This window comes from Sturnira hondurensis, unplaced genomic scaffold (assembly GCF_014824575.4).
Source record: "Sturnira hondurensis isolate 20B ecotype Veracruz unplaced genomic scaffold, ASM1482457v3 Scaffold0015596, whole genome shotgun sequence".
NCBI classification, from domain to species: domain Eukaryota; kingdom Metazoa; phylum Chordata; class Mammalia; order Chiroptera; family Phyllostomidae; genus Sturnira; species Sturnira hondurensis.
The window spans coordinates 9,274,408-9,284,857 of record NW_028088227.1 but is presented as its reverse complement, the minus strand read 5'-3'; positions in this window follow the sequence as shown (position 1 = coordinate 9,284,857).

Sequence of the window (10,450 nt, the reverse complement as noted above, 5' to 3'; positions counted from 1 at the left end):
GCTTAGCATCACTAGCCATCAGAGAGATGAAAATTAAAACCACAATAAGATGCCACTTCACACCAGTCAGAATAGCCATCATTAACAAATTAACAAACAATAAGTGCTGGCAAGGTTGTGGAGAAAAGGGAACCCTAGTACATTGTTGGTGGAAATGCAGACTGGTGCAGCCACTGTGGAAAACAGTATGTAATTTCCTCAAGCAACTAAAAATGGGCCTGCGAACCACACGATCGTGGTTCAATTCCCAGTCAGGGCACATGCCTGGGTTGCAGGCCAGTTCCCAGCAGGGGACTCACGAGAGGCAACCATACATTGATATTTCTCTCCTTCTCTCCTTCCCTTCCCCTCTAAAGATAAATAAATAAAATATTTTAAAAATAAATAAATAAATAAATTTTAAAAAGAAACTAAAAATGGAATTGTCTCTTGACCCAAAAATTCCACTGCTGGGATTATACCCTAAGAATCCTGAAATGCCAGTTCAAAAGAAATTATATACCCCAGTGTTCATGGCAACACAATTTACAATAGCCAAGTGCTGGAAGCAACCTAGGTGCCCATCAGTAAATGAATGGATTAAAAAACTATGGTACATTTACACAATGGAATACTACACAGCAGAAAGAGAGAAGGAGCTCCTACTCTTTGTAACAGCACGGATGAAACTGGAGAGCATTATGTAAGTGAAATAAGCCAGGTGGTGAAAGACAAATACTATATGTACTTTATATGTACTCTAAATACCATGATTTAAATATTCCACCATGCCATTATTATTTTGTTGTATTTCATTTGTTCCCCATTTTGTGACACAATGACACGGTCATAGAGCTGTCAAAACAAGAGAAATAAAAATGAATCTTTCAAAACCACTAGGAATAGGATAAATCAATTCTAAGATAAATTTCATGTCAAACTACAGGTATACACTTATTTTATTGTGCATGATTAAAAGCAGGTAAATTTTTAGTTCATTGACTTGGTAGTAAATACTTCAGTAGTTGTGAGTTTTAAGTTTACTTCGTAATTGAAGAATCTATTAGTCCTTGAGTCTAGAAATACCCTAAGATAAAACTAGGGAGCTGGAGGCTGCCTGACGTGTCTGACCCAGATGGTCCCTGCCTTCAAGTAGCTGACCTTTGAGTGCCGCAGATAAAATCCCTATCTGCACAACGGTTTTGTTTAGAGTTCTGCCACGATGGTACCCATAGCTAGACCCTGGCTGTGCTCTGGTCTCCCTGATTTTCAAAACCTTTCTGCCAGCTGGTGCAGAACTAAAAAAGGTGCCAAGGTCAGAGAGTCAGCCTTAGAGCGTCACTTTTATCACATCCTTGCAGGAAGTCGGCCACAAGTCAGTGATCAGCTAAAACCTAGTCTGTCTTAGAAATACATGTTACAAGACTTAAAACATGTATTTTATCAAGGAATCCTTTAACACTAGGAGTGGACAAACATTTCCACTGCATAATCTGAAGCCAAATATACTGCTTTGAGCTAATTATATATTCATACTCAACACATATCTTTGTACCTAGATGTTTGCTTATAGTCACAAAATTTAGTTCTCCTACATACATTCAATCGAACCTCTATGGCAACTGATGATGCTATTATTACAAACAATTATTAACCAAAGTTGAGTCCTAGAGACACAGGCTAAAAATGATCTACTTTACTGGTGCATTATTATTATCAATGCTTGAGCAAACTTAAGAATGCCTAAGGAAAAGAAACAAATGAGGGGGGAAAAAAGAATGCCTAGAGAGAGTGCTTAATTAAGAGGTGATTATAGACACTTCTCACTACATAAAGCCTGTGCACACAGTTTTAGATTTCTTCATGGAGAGATTAAATGTATTAGATGATCCTATGTTATATGTATTTCAGTACATTTAATTGGCAAAAATTTATTTTTCACGGACAATTTTTTAACACAGTGAAGAGTTTTCTAAAGTTATATATGATGAGTAAAATATATGATCCAAATAAGGTATATTTTTCAGGAAGGGGAATAAGAAATTAGCTTTATTTATAAAATAATGTGAATTGTTGGCCCTGGCTGGTGTAGCTCAGTGGATTGAGTGCCAGCCTGTGAATCAAACCGTCACTAGTTTGATTCCCAGTCAGGGCACATGACTGGGTTGCAGGCCAGGTCCCCAGTAGAGGGTACATGAGAGGCAACCATTCATTGATGTTTCTCTCTCTCCCTCCTTTCCTTCCCTCCTCTCTAAAAATAAATATATAAAATATTTTAAAATAAAATAAAATAATGTAAATTCTTTGTCTTGTGTTTCTTTAACTGGATTCAAAAGCAATTGCAAAGGAGTTCGTTGGTGCTTTGATGAAGTACATTACTGTCCAACAAGTGTGCAGCCTCCTGGCATTTCAACTTTGAAGAAGGACAACATATTTTTTACTCCATCGTACTTGTTTTAAAAAAAGTCACCCAACTTTATGGTTATACCTTTATACTACTGGCCTTAATTCAAGTAATTCTTTTTAGCTATGAAGAGAATTTACTGGTAATTGGGAGTTAACACTAGAATTTTTCATAAATACATTCTCCGGTCAATCAATAAGCAAGCATACTGGTGTTGCATAGGACCCAAACATTCTTTAGGAGTTTTACATCACTTTAGCACATACAACTAATAATAATAGTAGATGATTAGAGGACAAAATAAAGAAGTTGCTGCTTTACGGTGTTTTAATCATTATTTTATCATTATATTAGTAGTCTAATGTGTAAAAATTAAATTTTGTTTTTATCTTCATCTTTGGCTGCACTTTAGTTCATGATTACTCCTCCACTCTTCCTAGCTTGTCCTAAATAACTATGAGGACAACACCCATACTTAATCTGCTGAAACTTCAAATGGCTTGGATGAAGTCCCATCCTGCAACTAAGACATAATAAATTACATAGCACCCTGGTAAAGCATTGCCCATTCATAGTAGATTGAGAACATTATATAATTCTTCTAGATGAGCAAGGACCTGGCAAGAGATGACATGATTATAATATGAAGAAATAGAAATAACAATATTTCCTGTAATTTGCAATGCTTAAGTTGTACAAATTATATGTTATTGAATTTTTTTATTCACACTGGCCATGTTCTGAAAAAGGATTAAAGTGGGTGAATAAAATGTAAGTCGTTTATAAGCAATGGGATGTGTAGGTCGATTTTCCTACTCAAAACATAGGATATAATTTCATTCACTGTAGTAATAGCATAAAAAAGGTGCTCAAATGTTTGATCACCTAGATTCACACACTGCTTAACTTGCTATATGGGTAATCTGAACATGGGAAAATCTAGCCCATTAGTTACTATATTTAGTACCCAGAGCAATCCGTGCCAATGTGGGCTAATTTCTCTGCCTAAATAAATCAGTGTAAGGCAAAAGTAGTATAATTGCTTCTCCTCACACTGAATTAATATTGACTGTTTTATATCCATTACCTAAGTTATTATATTCTATATTCAAGCTTATAGTACCAGATCTTAAATGGACTGCCATTTTAGAAAGTAGAATTAAGTGAGAAGGTCATGTAACAGACATGGCTAGCTGTCCACCCAAATACCTATTTCCCCTTCTTCAACATTATCCTAATTATATTTGAGGTGAGAATTGTATCCAAACAGAAATACTTGATATCCCAGTGTGTCTTCCCGCTGGGGGTGGCCATGTGACACTATTTTGTCCAGTGAGATACAGGTGGACATCCCCGAGGAGAGTTTGCCTTCTTTAATAAAATAGTAAACTTTTGAGACAAAAATGTCCTTGACCTCCATTCTTTCCATTGTCTTTTCTCCTGGGACATACGTTATGGCAGAGAAGCCAGATCCCTCTTACAGCTACAAGGAAGGTGGGGCAGGACAGTAGAAGCCCCCTGGGGTAAGAATGCTGTCGTGGAGCCACCACCCCCGCCGTAGTAAATAGAAAACACTTTAGGAAAGCTTTAATTAATGAATAAATTAACATGCAAGCAGGAGAGTGAATCCAATGACAAGGACACAAAAGCAAGGGTAATAATCATATTGTTGAACACCCCGTGGAGGCTGTTGGAAGCCACTCTTGCTCATTTAGGCGAGGGATTTCCAACCCTGTCCCAAGGACCCCAAGGGCTCCACGGCGTGGTGCCTGGGGACTGTAAGGAGAGGCAAAACGAAGGTCCAGTGGGCAGGGCTTTCCTTACCCTCTTTGACCCAAACAGCAGTGGCACGATATCAGCATTCTAAGTAGAGTATTCTTGGGGGAGTGTGGAAAATGGATTGGAGGAGAGGCAGTAGACAGATGCCCCAAACTAGGGGAGTGGAGGTAAGAAAGTAGAGGAGAGAAATGGGGAAGAATCTGGAGTCAGGAGAGAGAAAAGACAGCATTGGTGATTGAATTCTTGAACAAGTCCTCATGTTTTATACTTGCTGTCATCTGTCCTTTTTTATCCTTGGACCCACTAGTCTGGTCAATCCTCCGGAGGCTTTCTGAGAATAAAGTACTTAAATGCATATGCAGATATAATCTTACAAAGAGATCCAACTACATTTATATGTAATTATAAAAATATTAGAGCCTTGGCTGGTGTAGCCCAGTGGATTGAGTGCGGGTCTGTGAAGCAAAGGGTCGCCGGTTCAATTCCCAGTCAGGGCCAGGTCCTTAGTGGGGGCCACATGCAAGGCAACCACACATTGATGTTTCTCTTTCTTCCTCCTTCCCATCCCCTCTCTCTAAAAATAAATAAATAAAGTATTTATTAAAAAGTATTAGAAAAAAATTTGAGTTATAGCATGTTGTGTTTTCTATTGACACAAAAAATAATAAGGTCTCACACTGGGTCTAATACTTGCTGTAATTTCAAAGTAGTGATGAGTTAAAATGATCTTTTAAGAATCTGACTCAATTATACTATGAGTTGAATATACATATGTTTCTATTGGGGACAAGGTACAAGTACTGCTAACACTACTCCAGTTTTGGGCTTGTATTTATAATTCTAAAAAATGCTAAGTTTCACTAACTAAATGTTAGTGAAAATAAAGATGTAATTAATTCCCATTGAAATTCTTCGACCCTCTGAACTTGATCCATGTACCCCTTGGTAAAGACCCCCTGGCTTAACAGCCTTTTCCTTCCGTGTCTATTGTATCCTATTTATCCTCTGCAATTTCTTTATACATTTTCACTAGTTGCTCTTAAATACATTTTTTTCAATTACAGTTTTTTTTAAAGATTTTATTTATTTATCTTTAGAGGGGAAGGGAAGGAGAGAGGGAGAGAAATATCAATGTATGGTTGCCTCTCGTGAGTCCCCTGCTGGGAACTGGCCTGCAACCCAGGCATGTGCCCTGACTGGGAATTGAACCGCAATCATGTGGTTCGCAGGCCCACACTCAATCCACTGAGCTATGCCAGCCAGGGCTCAATTACAGTTAATATTCAATATTACATTAGCTTCAGGTGTATAGCATAGTGGTTAGACATTGATATAAGTTAAAAAAAGGTTCACCCTGTTAAGTCTAGTACCACCTGGTGCCATATGTAGTTATTACAGTATTATTGACTATATTCCCTATGCTGCACTTGGCATTCCCGTGACTACTTTGTACAATAACTACCAATTTGTACTTGGGAATCCCTTCACCATTTTCACCCAGGCCCCCACCCTCTTCTCATGTAGCACCCATCAAAGTGTTCTCTGCTGGCTGTTCTGGAAGCTAGGTTCCCCTGACAGCTGTGCGTGGTTCTGTGACAGTCTGTGAGGGACTGTGCAGTCATTTGTTTACTCATCCGCTGCCACATTGGAATGTGAGTTTCTTGCAGGAGGAAATAATTTCTGATGCATCTTGCTGTCTTGAGTACTTTGCACAGCCTTGCACATAAAAGCCTATTAAGTGAATGAGCACATAGTTTTGTGAGAACACTGGTCACTTCATGGATTGCTGGGGAAGGGTAGAAAGAGGGGAGAAAATGCTATTTTATTGTATCTGTCTCTCAATACAGAAATGTCAATTATGGCTATTGGTAAGAAGACTGTTAGAAAATCTGCCTGGGATAAGGCAGCAAATAAAATAAGGGTGCATAAGTGGTAAGTAATAATGTGTGGCCGGCAGAACATGAAAGATTCCTGTTTAATTATGCCCTTTGCTCCAATACAACTGAGATGAACCATTTTCCTATGGTGGAGATTAGATCGTTGGGCTCAGAGCAGTCTTGGATCCTGAAACAGGTGAAGAGTCAGGCTGCCTGAAGGTTATTTCTTAACTTCAGTCTCTCAGTGGTTACAAATAGAGGTGAGTTTACTGTGAAGCTAAACTTGCAAGACCTGTCACTAGAATGGGACCTTTCTAAGATCACCTAATTTTTTGTTTGTATAATATTTGTGAGTTGGTGCACTTTCTAAAGAGGACTTCCCACGTTGTGTGAGCATTGAGACTCTGGTTAGGACATTAGAAACATGTTCTAGAATTGCACCCAGGACACAATATGCTGTGCGCGTGTTAGATTTTGTATACACGGCAAATGTCCTAACTTCCTGACATACAGTATCAGAATCAAATCCACTCATTACACCCCAGCGTGAACATAAGTGTTTCATCCTGCTTTTGATTATTCTTTAGTACTTTCCTATAACTTAGGTTTTCCTAAAACCTATAACTTAACTTTCCTTCTCAACTTCTTAAATCATGCCAGTCCTTTAAAGCCCAAGATAATGAATGCATCTTGGACACGCAGTGTTAGTACAGGGCTTCATTTGCAGTGTTTACAGAAACATGAAAATAAACCATGTCCTGTTTGTGGCAGTGATAACGCTAATGGAGACAGACAGGGGCTTGCTGTGCCATCAGGTTGGGAGGTGAGTATGAAAAGGGAAGGATTATAAAATGAGCTTCTCAAACATTCAACATATGTTGAATGTTTATGACAGATTATTCTGTTAGTTAAACTAAGTACTTTAATTTATTTTAAATTAGGCATTTAAAACTATTTGCTTGTTCCTAAAAGTCAGAGAGCCCTTAGGAACATACCATCCCTGGGATGGCAATTCTGGCAATTAGTATAAGTAGGCAAATTATCCCACAGAGAGATCCCCAACACAGAGTTGTTGAAAAAAGTCTGTATCAAATTTCAATTAGTATATTGTTAAGAAAGAGAGAGAGAGATCATATAAATATTTAGCTCTGTGCAATTAAATGTTTCATTTAAAATTTTAAAATTTTACTTAACAAAACATTGCACCCTGAAAGACATACCAGAAACTCAAATTTGTGTTACTCCGTGAAAGGAGCCACTAAAGAAGCCCCTCTGCAAAGGCTACATGCTTCATGATTTCAACTATATGATTCTGGAAAAGGCAAAACTGTGGAGACATCAAACGATTAGTGGTTGCCAAGGGTTTGGAGGCAGAAGGATAAGTAGGCAGAGCAGAGAGGATTTTCAGGACAGTGAAACTGCTCTGTGTGATTCTATAGTGGTGGGTATGTGTCATTACATATTTGGCTAAACCCATAGAATGTGGACCCTAATGTCAACTTTGGACCTTAGGTGATTACTATGTGCCATTGTAGGTTCATTGATTGTAAAAAACATACCAGTGCAGTTCAGGATATGATTGTGGAAGAAATTCTATGTGTGGAGACAGGGTATATGGGAACTCTCCAGAATTGTGTTGTGAACAGAAAACTGCTCTGAAAAATAAAGTTAATTCAAAAATATATTTTGCCCTTCTCTTAAGTTTAGTGTCTAATAATGTAAAAGTATGAATTTTATTTTTGAAAAACAATCCATAGAGCTATGGGTTTTGATGCATATCAGTAGTAACCATTAATAAACTATGAAATGAAATGCCCTACAAAAGTGCCCTTTCAGTCACGACCTCTACTTCTGAACTTGCATGAACTTTCCTTGATCACTCCTTTTGTCCTGTCTTGCATTGTTGCCAAATCTCTCTGCAATATTCTGTTTCCCAGTCTCGATTGTAAGCACCTCTATGTCAGAGCTGTGACTCTGATTCCTGTGTTGTCCCTACAGCCCTGGGGAGGGCGCGTTTCCAACAGAAGGAACGGGGTAAGCAAAAGTACAGGGTGCGAGAGAGGTCAGACAGAGACCAGGGAGCCAGCCAAGTGATGAAGCTGGCAAACTGGGTTAGGATTAGACCAATAAATTTAAATTTTTTCTCTGTAGACAGCGAGGATTGGATTTTGTAAAGCCAGGGCAGTGGTGTATTTAGAACTGTGCTACAGTCAATTGCTCTGGCATAAAAACAACAGCTCCCATTTATTGAGAGCTCACTGTGTGCGAAGCACTGTGACAAATGCTTTATGAGCATCATCCAATTTAATCTTCGAAACTAGTCTGTGAAGCAGGTGCTATCATTATCCTCAATTTACCTCAAGCAAACTGGAGACGTGGAGAAGTTACATACCAGTCAGGTTCTTGGACAAGCTATCTGTCCGGGAGCACAGTGCTTGATATAACACTGTGCTGTTGCCATCTTGAAATTCTTTTTCTTAATGAAGGGCCCTCATTTTTATTTTGCACCAACCATGGCGGGTCAATAAGCCAGTCCTGGCTGAATAATTTTGCCTGTGGCCCCACAGGTAACAGATGGCAGATACAGATAAGGGATTTAAGAGCCCATGTCCTATGCTATGCTGTACTATCTTATAATTCAAGAACAGAAGGTGGAGGAGAGGAAAATGAATTTGAAAAAGACTTTATCAGTTTTGGAAAGGTTTAGAGAGTGGGTTTTATCCTATAAATAGAAATAATTTTGTTTTGAGAGTTCTTTAGGCTTTCGCAAGCTCTCTTGAGGTAAGCAGACATTTCTGGTTGGGAAACTTGGTTACTTCCTTGAGTGTGCTGTGAACTGGCTGTGCTGGCTGCAGAGCTGAGCTTTACATCAGGCCTTTTGTGACATCTGGTGACAACAACCTGTCATTGCAAGGTTTTATTTTGGTGCTTCGAGATTCATGCTGTTGGGTTTGTTGTTTTTTGTTTTTTTTTTAAGACTTTGGGGGACTTCAGTCAAGATGGAGGCGTTGATAGCTACTGTACTTTTTGGACCATAAAACACACGTAGGTTTTAGAGGAGGAAAATAGGAAAAAAAATTGAAGCAAAAAGTGTGGTAAAATATTTAATAACATAAATAACGTAATACTTCACCAATGTAAATGTAAACAGAACTCAATAGCAGCATTAACAACCATTATTCCTCCCAAATTTGCCGGGGGGGGGGGGCGGGGTGCATCTTATAGTGCAAAAAATACAATATTTCTCAAAAGAGACTTTGCAGGCTAGAAGGGACTGGCAAGAAGTATTCAAAGTGATTTAAAGCAAGGACCTACAACCTAGATCACTGGATATCACACAGAATGGAAGGGCAAAAAAGTGCTTCCCAGACAAGGTAAAGCTGGAAGAGTTCATCATCACCAAGCCATTATTATATGAAATGTTAAAGAGACTTATTTAAGAAAAAGAAGATAAAAACTATGAACGTTAAGACGACAACAAATTCACAACTAGCAAGAGCTGAATCTAAAAACAAACTAAGCAATGTAATCAAAACAGGAATGGAATTGTAGAACGAGGATCATTTGGAGGGTTATCCGCGGGAAGGGGAAAGGGGAAGGATGGGGGAAAGTGCAGGGCATAAGAGACGTAAATGGTAGGTGCAAAACAGACAGGGGGATGTTAAGAATAGTATGGGATATGGAGATGCTGAAGAACTTATATGCACGACCCATGGACATAAACTAAGGGCAGGGGACTGCTGGAGGGAATGGGGGCACCAGGTGGAGAGGGACAAAGGGGGAAATATTGGGACAACTGTAATAGCATGATTAATAAAATGTATTTAAAAAATAAACCAAAAAGATTTGCCTTAATTTTTATACTTCCCAGACTATTTTTCTTCTGTCCTTATTGAAAAAACAGGTTGAAAACTGCCTGACTGATTTGTCCCAGTTTTTAATAAAAGCTTTTTATATAAAAATATTCATATGGGAAAAGTCAAATCATCTAGTTCAAAAAATTTTAGAATTGTGTTAATTTATGGAATGAAAAATTAAAACACTGATGCCTAAAAGTTATGAATATATATATACATATATATTTCCAAAGGATATTTGGCATATTGTTTTAATCTACTCTGATAGAATCCATCTGTATAGACAAGAAGATAAAAAGTTCTAAGTAACTGAACTCAATATTTTCAATAGAAACCCACATTTTATCTGTAGCAGTGATAGAGTTATATATGGTACATGACATGGTAGTCATAGGGAATGTGTTTCAAATTGTGACTTTAAAATACATATTTAAGCTCTGGCCGGGTAGCCTGGTTGGTTAGAATGTCCACTCAGTACATCAAAGTTGCAGGTTTCATTCCAGGTCAGGGCACATGCAAGAGTCAGCCACTAAATGCACAAATAAATAAGTGGA